Source organism: Pseudophryne corroboree, assembly GCF_028390025.1.
Source record: "Pseudophryne corroboree isolate aPseCor3 chromosome 3 unlocalized genomic scaffold, aPseCor3.hap2 SUPER_3_unloc_7, whole genome shotgun sequence".
NCBI lineage: Eukaryota > Metazoa > Chordata > Amphibia > Anura > Myobatrachidae > Pseudophryne > Pseudophryne corroboree.
In genome coordinates this window covers 3023884-3039527 of record NW_026967563.1, presented here as the reverse complement: position 1 = coordinate 3039527, position 15644 = coordinate 3023884, and the positions used below count along the sequence as shown (strand labels likewise).

General features: G+C 50.0%; 1 protein-coding gene across 2 annotated transcripts in view; it reads right to left on the bottom strand.

Annotated features, from left to right (window-relative positions):
• LOC134984629 (oocyte zinc finger protein XlCOF7.1-like) overlaps positions 1-15644 on the bottom strand; it is a 177773-nt gene that overhangs the window by 19981 nt on the left and 142148 nt on the right. The gene's annotated exons all lie outside the window — the stretch shown is intronic.

Sequence of the window (15644 nt, the reverse complement as noted above, 5' to 3'; positions counted from 1 at the left end):
CAGAGAGCGCTTATGTGCCATACTCATCTGAGGACGGTCTGCTGCAACAACTGCTGAGAGGTGGCCGACGTGTGGTCTGATTAGGTCAATAAGTTCATCCATGGAGGACACCCCGGGGAATGCAATGCATGGGGCAATTGCTGCAGAAACCCCACATTAGGCAGCAAAGCAGGAGGCACCAATCGCTCCACCTGTGCAAAAGAAGCCACCCAGGGTGGTTCCTGCACAGGGCCTGGTTGGAGCAGCCGTTGTAGGTTTGGCACATAGCATTTATCACAAATGTTCCTGCACAAGGTCCTGTGGAGATAATGCTGCCGCACAGGCCTTACATGGAACCAGCACAGGTGCTATATCCTATTTCTTACACTTTGGAAGACAGTGCAAACGGATAACCAGAAGCTAAGCACACACAATGTACACAGCCCGGAACACCTGTACTCACATGTAAGGGACAGATATAATGCAGTCACACAGCCCGGAACACCTGCACTCACATGTAAGGGACAGATACAATGCAGTCACACAGCCCGGAACACCTGCACTCACATGTAAGGGATAGATACAATGCAGTCACACAGCCCGGAACACATGCACTCACATGTAAGGGATAGATACAATGCAGTCACAAAGCCCGGAACACCCGTACTCACATGTAAGGGATAGATACAATGCAGTCACACAGCCCGGAACACCTGCACTCACATGTAAGAAACAGATACATTGCAGTCACACAGCCCGGAACACCTATACTCACATGTAAGGGATAGATACAATGCAGTCACAAAGCCCGGAACACCCGTACTCACATGTAAGGGATAGATACAATGCAGTCACACAGCCCGGAACACCTGCACTCACATGTAAGAAACAGATACAATGCAGTCACACAGCCCGGAACACCTGCACTCACATGTAAGGGATAGATACAATGCAATCACACAGCCCGGAACACCTGTACTCACATGTAAGGGACAGATACAATGCAGTCACACAGCCCGGAACACCTGCACTCACATGTAAGGGATAGATACAATGCAGTCACACAGCCCGGAACACCTGCACTCACATGTAAGGGATAGATACAATGCAGTCACACAGCCCGGAACACCTGCACTCACATGTAAGGGATAGATACAATGCAGTCACACAGCCCGGAACACCTGCACTCACATGTAAGGGACAGATACAATGCAGTCACACAGCCCGGAACACCTGTACTCACATGTAAGGGACAGATATAATGCAGTCACACAGCCCGGAACACCTGCACTCACATGTAAGGGACAGATACAATGCAGTCACACAGCCCGGAACACCTGCACTCACATGTAAGGGATAGATACAATGCAGTCACACAGCCCGGAACACCTGCACTCACATGTAAGGGATAGATACAATGCAGTCACAAAGCCCGGAACACCCGTACTCACATGTAAGGGATAGATACAATGCAGTCACAAAGCCCGGAACACCTGCACTCACATGTAAGGGATAGATACAATGCAGTCACACAGCCCGGAACACCTGCACTCACATGTAAGAAACAGATACATTGCAGTCACACAGCCCGGAACACCTATACTCACATGTAAGGGATAGATACAATGCAGTCACAAAGCCCGGAACACCCGTACTCACATGTAAGGGATAGATACAATGCAGTCACACAGCCCGGAACACCTGCACTCACATGTAAGAAACAGATACAATGCAGTCACACAGCCCGGAACACCTGCACTCACATGTAAGGGATAGATACAATGCAATCACACAGCCCGGAACACCTGTACTCACATGTAAGGGACAGATACAATGCAGTCACACAGCCCGGAACACCTGCACTCACATGTAAGGGATAGATACAATGCAGTCACACAGCCCGGAACACCTGCACTCACATGTAAGGGATAGATACAATGCAGTCACACAGCCCGGAACACCTGCACTCACATGTAAGGGATAGATACAATGCAGTCACACAGCCCGGAACACCTGCACTCACATGTAAGGGACAGATACAATGCAGTCACACAGCCCGGAACACCTGCACTCACATGTAAGGGATAGATACAATGCAGTCACACAGCCCGGAACACCTGCACTCACATGTAAGGGACAGATACAATGCAGTCACACAGCCCGGAACACCTGCACTCACATGTAAGGGATAGATACAATGCAGTCACACAGCCCGGAACACCTGTACTCACATGTAAGGGACAGATACAATGCAGTCACACAGCCCGGAACACCTGTTACCCACATGTAAGGGACAGATACAATGCAGTCACACAGCCCGGAACACCTGCACTCACATGTAAGGGATAGATACAATGCAGTCACACAGCCCGGAACACCTGCACTCACATGTAAGGGATAGATACAATGCAGTCACACAGCCCGGAACACCTGTACTCACATGTAAGGGACAGATACAATGCAGTCACACAGCCCGGAACACCTGCACTCACATGTAAGGGATAGATACAATGCAGTCACACAGGCCGGAACACCTGCACTCACATGTAAGAGACAGATACAATGCAGTCACACAGCCCGGAACACCTGTACTCACATGTAAGGGATAGATACAATGCAGTCACACGGCCCGGAACACCTGCAGTCACATGTAAGAGACAGATACAATGCAGTCACACAGCCCGGAACACCTGCACTCACATGTAAGGGATAGATACAATGCAGTCACACAGCCCGGAACACCCGCACTCACATGTAAGGGATAGATACAATGCAGTCACACAGCCCGGAACACCTGCACTCACATGTAAGGGATAGATACAATGCAGTCACACAGCCCGGAACACCTGCACTCACATGTAAGGGATAGATACAATGCAGTCACACAGCCCGGAACACCTGCACTCACATGTAAGGGACAGATACAATGCAGTCACACAGCCCGGAACACCTGTACTCACATGTAAGGGATAGATACAATGCAGTCACACAGCCCGGAACACCTGCACTCACATGTAAGGGATAGATACAATGCAGTCACACAGCCCGGAACACCTGCACTCACATGTAAGGGATAGATACAATGCAGTCACACAGCCCGGAACACCCGTACTCACATGTAAGGGACAGATACAATGCTGTCACACAGCCCGGAACACCTGTACTCACATGTAAGGGATAGATACAATGCAGTCACACAGCCCGGAACACCTGTACTCACATGTAAGGGATAGATACAATGCAGTCACACAGCCCGGAACACCTGCACTCACATGTAAGGGATAGATACAATGCAGTCACACAGCCCGGAACACCTGCACTCACATGTAAGGGATAGATACAATGCAGTCACACACCTGTACTCACATGTAAGGAATAGATACAATGCAGTCACACAGCCCGGATCACCTGCACTCACATGTAAGGGATAGATACAATGCAGTCACACAGCCCGGATCACCTGCACTCACATGTAAGGGACAGATACAATGCAGTCACACGGCCCGGAACACCTGTACTCACATGTAAGGGATAGATACAATGCAGTACCACAACCCGGAACACCTGTACTCACATGTAAGGGATAGATACAATGCAGTCACACAGCCCGGAACACCTGCACTCACATGTAAGGTACAGATACAATGCAGTCACACAGCCCGGAACACCTGCACTCACATGTAAGGGACAGATACAATGCAGTCACACAGCCCGGAACATATGCACTCACATGTAAGGGATATATACAATGCAGTCACACAGCCCGGAACACCTGCACTCACATGTAAGGGACAGATACAATGCAGTCACACAGCCCGGAACTCCTGCACTCACATGTAAGGGATAGATACAATGCAGTCACACAGCCCGGAACACCTGTACTCACATGTAAGGGATAGATACAATGCAGTACCACAACCCGGAACACCTGCACTCACATGTAAGGGATAGATACAATGCAGTCACACAGCCCGGAACACCTGCACTCACATGTAAGGGACAGATACAATGCAGTCACACAGCCCGGAACACCTGCAGTCACACAGCCCGGAACACCTGCACTCACATGTAAGGGACAGATACAATGCAGTCACACAGCCCGGAACACCTGTACACACATGTAAGGGATAGATACAATGCAGTCACACAGCCCGGAACACCTGTACACACATGTAAGGGATAGATACAATGCAGTCACACAGCCCGGAACACCCGTACTCACATGTAAGGGACAGATACAATGCAGTCACACAGCCCGGAACACCTGCACTCACATGTAAGGGACAGATACAATGCAGTCACACAGCCCGGAACACCTGTACACACATGTAAGGGATAGATACAATGCAGTCACACAGCCCGGAACACCTGCACTCACATGTAAGGGACAGATACAATGCAGTCACACAGCCCGGAACTCCTGCACTCACATGTAAGGGATAGATACAATGCAGTCACACAGCCCGGAACACCTGCAGTCACATGTAAGGGATAGATACAATGCAGTCACACAGCCCGGAACACCTGCACTCACATGTAAGGGACAGATACAATGCAGTCACACAGCCCGGAACACCCGTACTCACATGTAAGGGACAGATACAATGCAGTCACACAGCCCGGAACACCTGCAGTCACACAGTCCGGAACACCTGCAGTCACACGGCCCGGAACACCTGCAGTCACACGGCCCGGAACACCTGCAGTCACATGTAAGGGATAGATACAATGCAGTCACAAAGCCCGGAACACCTGCACTCACATGTAAGGGATAGATACAATGCAGTCACACAGCCCGGAATTCCTGTACTCACATGTAAGGGATAGATACAATGCAGTCACACAGCCCGGAACACCTGTACTCACATGTAAGGGATAGATACAATGCAGTCACACAGCCCGGGACACCTGCACTCACATGTAAGGGATAGATACAATGCAGTCACACAGCCCGGAACACCTGTACTCACATGTAAGGGATAGATACAATGCAGTCACACATCTGTACTCACATGTAAGGGATAGATACAATGCAGTCACACAGCCCGGAACTCCTGCACTCACATGTAAGGGATAGATACAATGCAGTCACACAGCCCGGAACACCTGCACTCACATGTAAGGGATAGATACAATGCAGTCACACAGCCCGGAACACCTGCACTCACATGTAAGGGACAGATACAATGCAGTCACACAGCCCGGAACACCTGTACTCACATGTAAGGGATAGATACAATGCAGTCACACAGCCCGGAACACCTGTACTCACATGTAAGGGATAGATACAATGCAGTCACACAGCCCGGAACTCCTGCACTCACATGTAAGGGATAGATACAATGCAGTCACACAGCCCGGAACACCTGTACTCACATGTAAGGGATAGATACAATGCAGTCACACATCTGTACTCACATGTAAGGGATAGATACAATGCAGTCACACAGCCCGGAACTCCTGCACTCACATGTAAGGGATAGATACAATGCAGTCACACAGCCCGGAACACCTGCACTCACATGTAAGGTACAGATACAATGCAGTCACACAGCCCGGAACACCTGCACTCACATGTAAGGGACAGATACAATGCAGTCACACAGCCCGGAACACCTGTACTCACATGTAAGGGATAGATACAATGCAGTCACACGGCCCGGAACACCTGCACTCACATGTAAGGGACAGATACAATGCAGTCACACAGCCCGGAACACCTGCACTCACATGTAAGGGATAGATACAATGCAGTCACACGGCCCGGAACACCTGCACTCACATGTAAGGGACAGATACAATGCAGTCACACAGCCCGGAACACCTGCACTCACATGTAAGGGATAGATACAATGCAGTCACACAGCCCGGAACACCTGCACTCACATGTAAGGTACAGATACAATGCAGTCACACAGCCCGGAACACCTGCACTCACATGTAAGGGACAGATACAATGCAGTCACACAGCCCGGAACACCTGTACTCACATGTAAGGGATAGATACAATGCAGTCACACGGCCCGGAACACCTGCACTCACATGTAAGGGACAGATACAATGCAGTCACACGGCCCGGAACACCTGCACTCACATGTAAGGGATAGATACAATGCAGTCACACAGCCCGGAACTCCTGTACTCACATGTAAGGGATAGATACAATGCAGTCACACAGCCCGGGACACCTGCACTCACATGTAAGGGATAGATACAATGCAGTCACACAGCCCGGAACACCTGCACTCACATGTAAGGGATAGATACAATGCAGTCACACATCTGTACTCACATGTAAGGGATAGATACAATGCAGTCACACAGCCCGGAACTCCTGCACTCACATGTAAGGGATAGATACAATGCAGTCACACAGCCCGGAACACCTGCACTCACATGTAAGGGATAGATACAATGCAGTCACACAGCCCGGAACTCCTGCACTCACATGTAAGGGATAGATACAATGCAGTCACACAGCCCGGAATACCTGCAGTCACATGTAAGGGATAGATACAATGCAGTCACACAGCCCGGAACACCTGCACTCACATGTAAGGGATAGATACAATGCAGTCACACAGCCCGGAACACCTGCACTCACATGTAAGGGATAGATACAATGCAGTCACACAGCCCGGAACACCTGTACTCACATGTAAGGGATAGATACAATGCAGTCACACAGCCCGGAATACCTGCAGTCACATGTAAGGGATAGATACAATGCAGTCACACAGCCCGGAACACCTGCACTCACATGTAAGGGATAGATACAATGCAGTCACACAGCCCGGAACACCTGCACTCACATGTAAGGGATAGATACAATGCAGTCACACAGCCCGGAACACCTGTACTCACATGTAAGGGATAGATACAATGCAGTCACACAGCCCGGAACACCTGCACTCACATGTAAGGGATAGATACAATGCAGTCACACAGCCCGGAACACCTGCACTCACATGTAAGGGATAGATACAATGCAGTCACGCAGCCCGGAACACCTGTACTCACATGTAAGGGATAGATACAATGCAGTCACACAGCCCGGAACACCTGTACTCACATGTAAGGGATAGATACAATGCAGTCACACAGCCCGGAACATCTGCACTCACATGTAAGGGATAGATACAATGCAGTCACACAGCCCGGAACACCTGTACACACATGTAAGGGATAGATACAATGCAGTCACACAGCCCGGAACACCTGCACTCACATGTAAGGGATAGATACAATGCAGTCACACAGCCCGGAACACCTGCACTCACATGTAAGGGACAGATACAATGCAGTCACACAGCCCGGAACACCTGTACTCACATGTAAGGGATAGATACAATGCAGTCACACAGCCCGGAACACCTGCACTCACATGTAAGGGACGGATACAATGCAGTCACACAGCCCGGAATACCTGCACTCACATGTAAGGGATAGATACAATGCAGTCACACAGCCCGGAACATCTGCACTCACATGTAAGGGACAGATACAATGCAGTCACACAGCCCGGAACACCTGCACTCACATGTAAGGGACAGATACAATGCAGTCACACAGCCCGGAACACCTGCACTCACATGTAAGGGATAGATACAATGCAGTCACACAGCCCGGAACACCTGTACTCACATGTAAGGGATAGATACAATGCAGTCACACAGCCCGGAACACCTGTACACACATGTAAGGGATAGATACAATGCAGTCACACAGCCCGGAACACCTGCACTCACATGTAAGGGATAGATACAATGCAGTCACACAGCCCGGAACTCCTGCACTCACATGTAAGGGATAGATACAATGCAGTCACACAGCCCGGAACACCTGCACTCACATGTAAGGGATAGATACAATGCAGTCACACAGCCTGGAACACCTGCACTCACATGTAAGGGATAGATACAATGCAGTCACACATCTGTACTCACATGTAAGGGATAGATACAATGCAGTCACACAGCCCGGAACTCCTGCACTCACATGTAAGGGATATATACAATGCAGTCACACAGCCCGGAACACCTGCACTCACATGTAAGGGATAGATACAATGCAGTCACACAGCCCGGAACACCTGTACTCACATGTAAGGGATAGATACAATGCAGTCACACATCTGTACTCACATGTAAGGGATAGATACAATGCAGTCACACAGCCCGGAACTCCTGCACTCACATGTAAGGGATAGATACAATGCAGTCACACAGCCCGGAACACCTGCACTCACATGTAAGGGATAGATACAATGCAGTCACACAGCCCGGAACTCCTGCACTCACATGTAAGGGATAGATACAATGCAGTCACACAGCCCGGAATACCTGCAGTCACATGTAAGGGATAGATACAATGCAGTCACACAGCCCGGAACACCTGCACTCACATGTAAGGGATAGATACAATGCAGTCACACAGCCCGGAACACCTGCACTCACATGTAAGGGATAGATACAATGCAGTCACACAGCCCGGAACACCTGTACTCACATGTAAGGGATAGATACAATGCAGTCACACAGCCCGGAATACCTGCAGTCACATGTAAGGGATAGATACAATGCAGTCACACAGCCCGGAACACCTGCACTCACATGTAAGGGATAGATACAATGCAGTCACACAGCCCGGAACACCTGCACTCACATGTAAGGGATAGATACAATGCAGTCACACAGCCCGGAACACCTGTACTCACATGTAAGGGATAGATACAATGCAGTCACACAGCCCGGAACACCTGCACTCACATGTAAGGGATAGATACAATGCAGTCACACAGCCCGGAACACCTGCACTCACATGTAAGGGATAGATACAATGCAGTCACGCAGCCCGGAACACCTGTACTCACATGTAAGGGATAGATACAATGCAGTCACACAGCCCGGAACACCTGTACTCACATGTAAGGGATAGATACAATGCAGTCACACAGCCCGGAACATCTGCACTCACATGTAAGGGATAGATACAATGCAGTCACACAGCCCGGAACACCTGTACACACATGTAAGGGATAGATACAATGCAGTCACACAGCCCGGAACACCTGCACTCACATGTAAGGGATAGATACAATGCAGTCACACAGCCCGGAACACCTGCACTCACATGTAAGGGACAGATACAATGCAGTCACACAGCCCGGAACACCTGCACTCACATGTAAGGGATAGATACAATGCAGTCACACAGCCCGGAACACCTGCACTCACATGTAAGGGACGGATACAATGCAGTCACACAGCCCGGAACACCTGCACTCACATGTAAGGGACGGATACAATGCAGTCACACAGCCCGGAATACCTGCACTCACATGTAAGGGATAGATACAATGCAGTCACACAGCCCGGAACATCTGCACTCACATGTAAGGGACAGATACAATGCAGTCACACAGCCCGGAACACCTGCACTCACATGTAAGGGATAGATACAATGCAGTCACACAGCCCGGAACACCTGTACTAACATGTAAGGGATAGATACAATGCAGTCACACAGCCCGGAACACCTGCACTCACATGTAAGGGATAGATACAATGCAGTCACACAGCCCGGAACACCTGCACTCACATGTAAGGGATAGATACAATGCAGTCACACAGCCCGGAACACCTGTACTCACATGTAAGGGATAGATACAATGCAGTCACACAGCCCGGAACACCTGTACACACATGTAAGGGATAGATACAATGCAGTCACACAGCCCGGAACACCTGCACTCACATGTAAGGGATAGATACAATGCAGTCACACAGCCCGGAACTCCTGCACTCACATGTAAGGGATAGATACAATGCAGTCACACAGCCCGGAACACCTGCACTCACATGTAAGGGATAGATACAATGCAGTCACACAGCCCGGAACACCTGCACTCACATGTAAGGGATAGATACAATGCAGTCACACAGCCCGGAACACCTGCACTCACATGTAAGGGACAGATACAATGCAGTCACACAGCCCGGAACACCTGCAGTCACACAGCCCGGAACACCTGCACTCACATGTAAGGGACAGATACAATGCAGTCACACAGCCCGGAACACCTGTACACACATGTAAGGGATAGATACAATGCAGTCACACAGCCCGGAACACCTGTACACACATGTAAGGGATAGATACAATGCAGTCACACAGCCCGGAACACCTGCACTCACATGTAAGGGACAGATACAATGCAGTCACACAGCCCGGAACTCCTGCACTCACATGTAAGGGATAGATACAATGCAGTCACACAGCCCGGAACACCCGTACTCACATGTAAGGGACAGATACAATGCAGTCACACAGCCCGGAACACCTGCAGTCACATGTAAGGGATAGATACAATGCAGTCACACAGCCCGGAACACCTGCAGTCACATGTAAGGGATAGATACAATGCAGTCACACAGCCCGGAACACCCGTACTCACATGTAAGTGACAGATACAATGCAGTCACACACCTGTACTCACATGTAAGGGACAGATACAATGCAGTCACACAGCCCGGAACACCTGCACTCACATGTAAGGGACAGATACAATGCAGTCACACAGCCCGGAACACCTGTACACACATGTAAGGGATAGATACAATGCAGTCACACAGCCCGGAACACCTGCACTCACATGTAAGGGACAGATACAATGCAGTCACACAGCCCGGAACTCCTGCACTCACATGTAAGGGATAGATACAATGCAGTCACACAGCCCGGAACACCTGCAGTCACATGTAAGGGATAGATACAATGCAGTCACACAGCCCGGAACACCTGCACTCACATGTAAGGGACAGATACAATGCAGTCACACAGCCCGGAACACCTGCACTCACCTGTAAGAGACAGATACAATGCAGTCACACAGCCCGGAACACCTGCACTCACATGTAAAAGACAGATACAATGCAGTCACACAGCCCGGAACACTGTACTCACATGTAAGGGATAGATACAATGCAGTCACACAGCCCGGAACACCCGTACTCACATGTACGGGACAGATACAATGCAGTCACACAGCCCGGAACACCTGCAGTCACACAGTCCGGAACACCTGCAGTCACACGGCCCGGAACACCTGCAGTCACACGGCCCGGAACACCTGCAGTCACACGGCCCGGAACACCTGCAGTCACACGGCCCGGAACACCTGCAGTCACACGGCCCGGAACACCTGCAGTCACATGTAAGGGATAGATACAATGCAGTCACAAAGCCCGGAACACCTGCACTCACATGTAAGGGATAGATACAATGCAGTCACACAGCCCGGAACTCCTGCACTCACATGTAAGGGATAGATACAATGCAGTCACACAGCCCGGAACACCTGCACTCACATGTAAGGGACAGATACAATGCAGTCACACAGCCCGGAACACCTGCACTCACATGTAAGGGACAGATACAATGCAGTCACACAGCCCGGAACACCTGTACTCACATGTAAGGGATAGATACAATGCAGTCACACAGCCTGGAACACCTGTACTCACATGTAAGGGATAGATACAATGCAGTCACACAGCCCGGAACACCTGTACTCACATGTAAGGGATAGATACAATGCAGTACCACAGCCCGGAACACCTGTACTCACATGTAAGGGACAGATACAATGCAGTCACAAAGCCCGGAACACCTGCACTCACATGTAAGGGATAGATACAATGCAGTCACACAGCCCGGAACACCTGCACTCACATGTAAGGGATAGATACAATGCAGTCACACAGCCCGGAACACCTGTACTCACATGTAAGGGATAGATACAATGCAGTCACACAGCCCGGAACACCTGCACTCACATGTAAGGGATAGATACAATGCAGTCACACAGCCCGGGACACCTGCACTCACATGTAAGGGATAGATACAATGCAGTCACACAGCCCGGAACACCTGCACTCACATGTAAGGGATAGATACAATGCAGTCACACAGCCCGGAACACCTGCACTCACATGTAAGGGATAGATACAATGCAGTCACACATCTGTACTCACATGTAAGGGATAGATACAATGCAGTCACACAGCCCGGAACTCCTGCACTCACATGTAAGGGATAGATACAATGCAGTCACACAGCCCGGAACACCTGCACTCACATGTAAGGGATAGATACAATGCAGTCACACAGCCCGGAACACCTGTACTCACATGTAAGGGATAGATACAATGCAGTCACACATCTGTACTCACATGTAAGGGATAGATACAATGCAGTCACACAGCCCGGAACTCCTGCACTCACATGTAAGGGATAGATACAATGCAGTCACACAGCCCGGAACATCTGCACTCACATGTAAGGGATAGATACAATGCAGTCACACAGCCCGGAACTCCTGCACTCACATGTAAGGGATAGATACAATGCAGTCACACAGCCCGGAATACCTGCAGTCACATGTAAGGGATAGATACAATGCAGTCACACAGCCCGGAACACCTGCACTCACATGTAAGGGATAGATACAATGCAGTCACACAGCCCGGAACACCTGTACTCACATGTAAGGGATAGATACAATGCAGTCACACAGCCCGGAATACCTGCAGTCACATGTAAGGGATAGATACAATGCAGTCACACAGCCCGGAACACCTGCACTCACATGTAAGGGATAGATACAATGCAGTCACACAGCCCGGAACACCTGCACTCACATGTAAGGGATAGATACAATGCAGTCACACAGCCCGGAACACCTGTACTCACATGTAAGGGATAGATACAATGCAGTCACACAGCCCGGAACACCTGTACTCACATGTAAGGGATAAAAACAATGCAGTCACACAGCCCGGAACATCTGCACTCACATGTAAGGGATAGATACAATGCAGTCACACAGCCCGGAACACCTGTACACACATGTAAGGGATAGATACAATGCAGTCACACAGCCCGGAACACCTGCACTCACATGTAAGGGATAGATACAATGCAGTCACACAGCCCGGAACACCTGCACTCACATGTAAGGGACAGATACAATGCAGTCACACAGCCCGGAACACCTGTACTCACATGTAAGGGATAGATACAATGCAGTCACACAGCCCGGAACACCTGTACTCACATGTAAGGGATAGATACAATGCAGTCACACAGCCCGGAACACCTGCACTCACATGTAAGGGACGGATACAATGCAGTCACACAGCCCGGAATACCTGCACTCACATGTAAGGGATAGATACAATGCAGTCACACAGCCCGGAACATCTGCACTCACATGTAAGGGACAGATACAATGCAGTCACACAGCCCGGAACACCTGCACTCACATGTAAGGGATAGATACAATGCAGTCACACAGCCCGGAACACCTGTACTCACATGTAAGGGATAGATACAATGCAGTCACACAGCCCGGAACACCTGTACACACATGTAAGGGATAGATACAATGCAGTCACACAGCCCGGAACACCTGCACTCACATGTAAGGGATAGATACAATGCAGTCACACAGCCCGGAACTCCTGCACTCACATGTAAGGGATAGATACAATGCAGTCACACAGCCCGGAACACCTGCACTCACATGTAAGGGATAGATACAATGCAGTCACACAGCCCGGAACACCTGCACTCACATGTAAGGGATAGATACAATGCAGTCACACAGCCCGGAACACCTGCACTCACATGTAAGGGACAGATACAATGCAGTCACACAGCCCGGAACTCCTGCACTCACATGTAAGGGATAGATACAATGCAGTCACACAGCCCGGAACACTGTACTCACATGTAAGTGACAGATACAATGCAGTCACACAGCCCGGAACACCTGCACTCACATGTAAGAAACAGATACATTGCAGTCACACAGCCCGGAACACCTGCACTCACATGTAAGGGATAGATACAATGCAGTCACACAGCCCGGAACACCTGCACTCACATGTAAGGGACAGATACAATGCAGTCACACAGCCCGGAACACCTGCACTCACATGTAAGAAACAGATACATTGCAGTCACACAGCCCGGAACACCTGCACTCACATGTAAGGGATAGATACAATACAGTCACACAGCCCGGAACACCTGCACTCACATGTAAGGGATAGATACAATGCAGTCACACAGCCCGGAACACCTGTACTCACATGTAAGGGATAGATACAATGCAGTCACACAGCAGAGCTAGCACCAGTCACACACAATACAAGTACATAACAATTACAATGGGCACTGAAGTCATCTCCTCACACCACATTGGTAGGTAGGACTAGTGCATGTATAACCTGGCCACTTCTGGAGACAGAACCCAGCATTCCCAGAGCCTGGCATCACACTCATTCCCATTGGAATGTCACTCAGAGACTCTTATAAGGGAAGCATGTGGGGGAGGGGCAGCCGAGAGGGAATCCCAGCTGTGGAATCTGGCTCTGGGAGAGGACCAACCTCCTCTGGCTGACATCACCCACCAGGCACCCTGGCCTCCATATCCTATATATGTATTAAATGCATGCCCTGGTGGTCTAGTGTAACCCGTAGCAGCAGCCAGGGATCACATCAGAGCCTGCGGAAGCACGGACTGCATGTATTGTGGGACCCACGTGCCGGAGAATGCCTTACCTGTCCTCCGGGTGCAGTCCGGGGCCCTGGACGCTGTACTAGCGCGGCGATCAGGAAGTAACCACGCCGGAATCATCAGTCTCTTAGCCTCACTGACGTTGCGGCACCAGCGGGGGATTGTTGGAGCAGCAGCGGCGGCGCTCAGAGAGACTCCCAGCGCTGCTCATTCATTCCTCTCCGCTGTGTGACCGGTGCTCCGGCTTCTGCCAGCACCAACACTAAAACTGCCCACTAGCCAGGGGCGGGGTACATGGGGAGGAGGTCCGGAGCATCCTGGGAAATAAAAGCTTAACTGTGTGATGCCCGGTCGACTCCTACCACCTAGACCCCGATGTAAGGACTGTGGATCACTATGGACCCTAATGAAGAAAACGCCTTTAACAGAAAACACCCGATACAAATGTTGCTGCCGACGGACGCAATATTAGCATTTCAGATCACCACCCCCGGGGGAGGCGAGCTGAAATTCGCAAAACTTTTCGTGATCGCGCCCATGACGTTAGTTGGGTTAAGTAGCTTTACAAAGCTAATCCAGACTGCTATGGGCACGATATGCCGAAGAATGGGGGACAGTTGAATATTGCCCCGCAAACTCCTGTCACTGTAGACGTGAGATCGGGCGCGATATTACAATTGAATATCACCCCTTGTGTTATAAACACCCAACTGAGAACAGGGCTGATGGTCCTAGACTGCACCACTGGGCAGATACATTTCCATCATTAGTCTGTACTGACTGGCGACCAAACTAATTAAGGGCATGGAGACGATGGAATACAAGGAAAGGCATGTTTACATTGGAAAAGCGGAGACTAAGAGGGGATATGATCAACATCTACAAATATATAAGGGGACAATACACAGAGCTTGCGCGGCACCTGTTTTTGGTTAGATCAACACAGAGGACTCGTGGACACTCGCTCAGGTTAGAGGAGAGGAGATTCCGCACAATACGGCGTAAAGGCTTTTTCACGGTAAGGACAATACGTGTTTGGAATTCCCTGCCCGAGGGAGTTGTAATGGCGGAATCTGTCAAC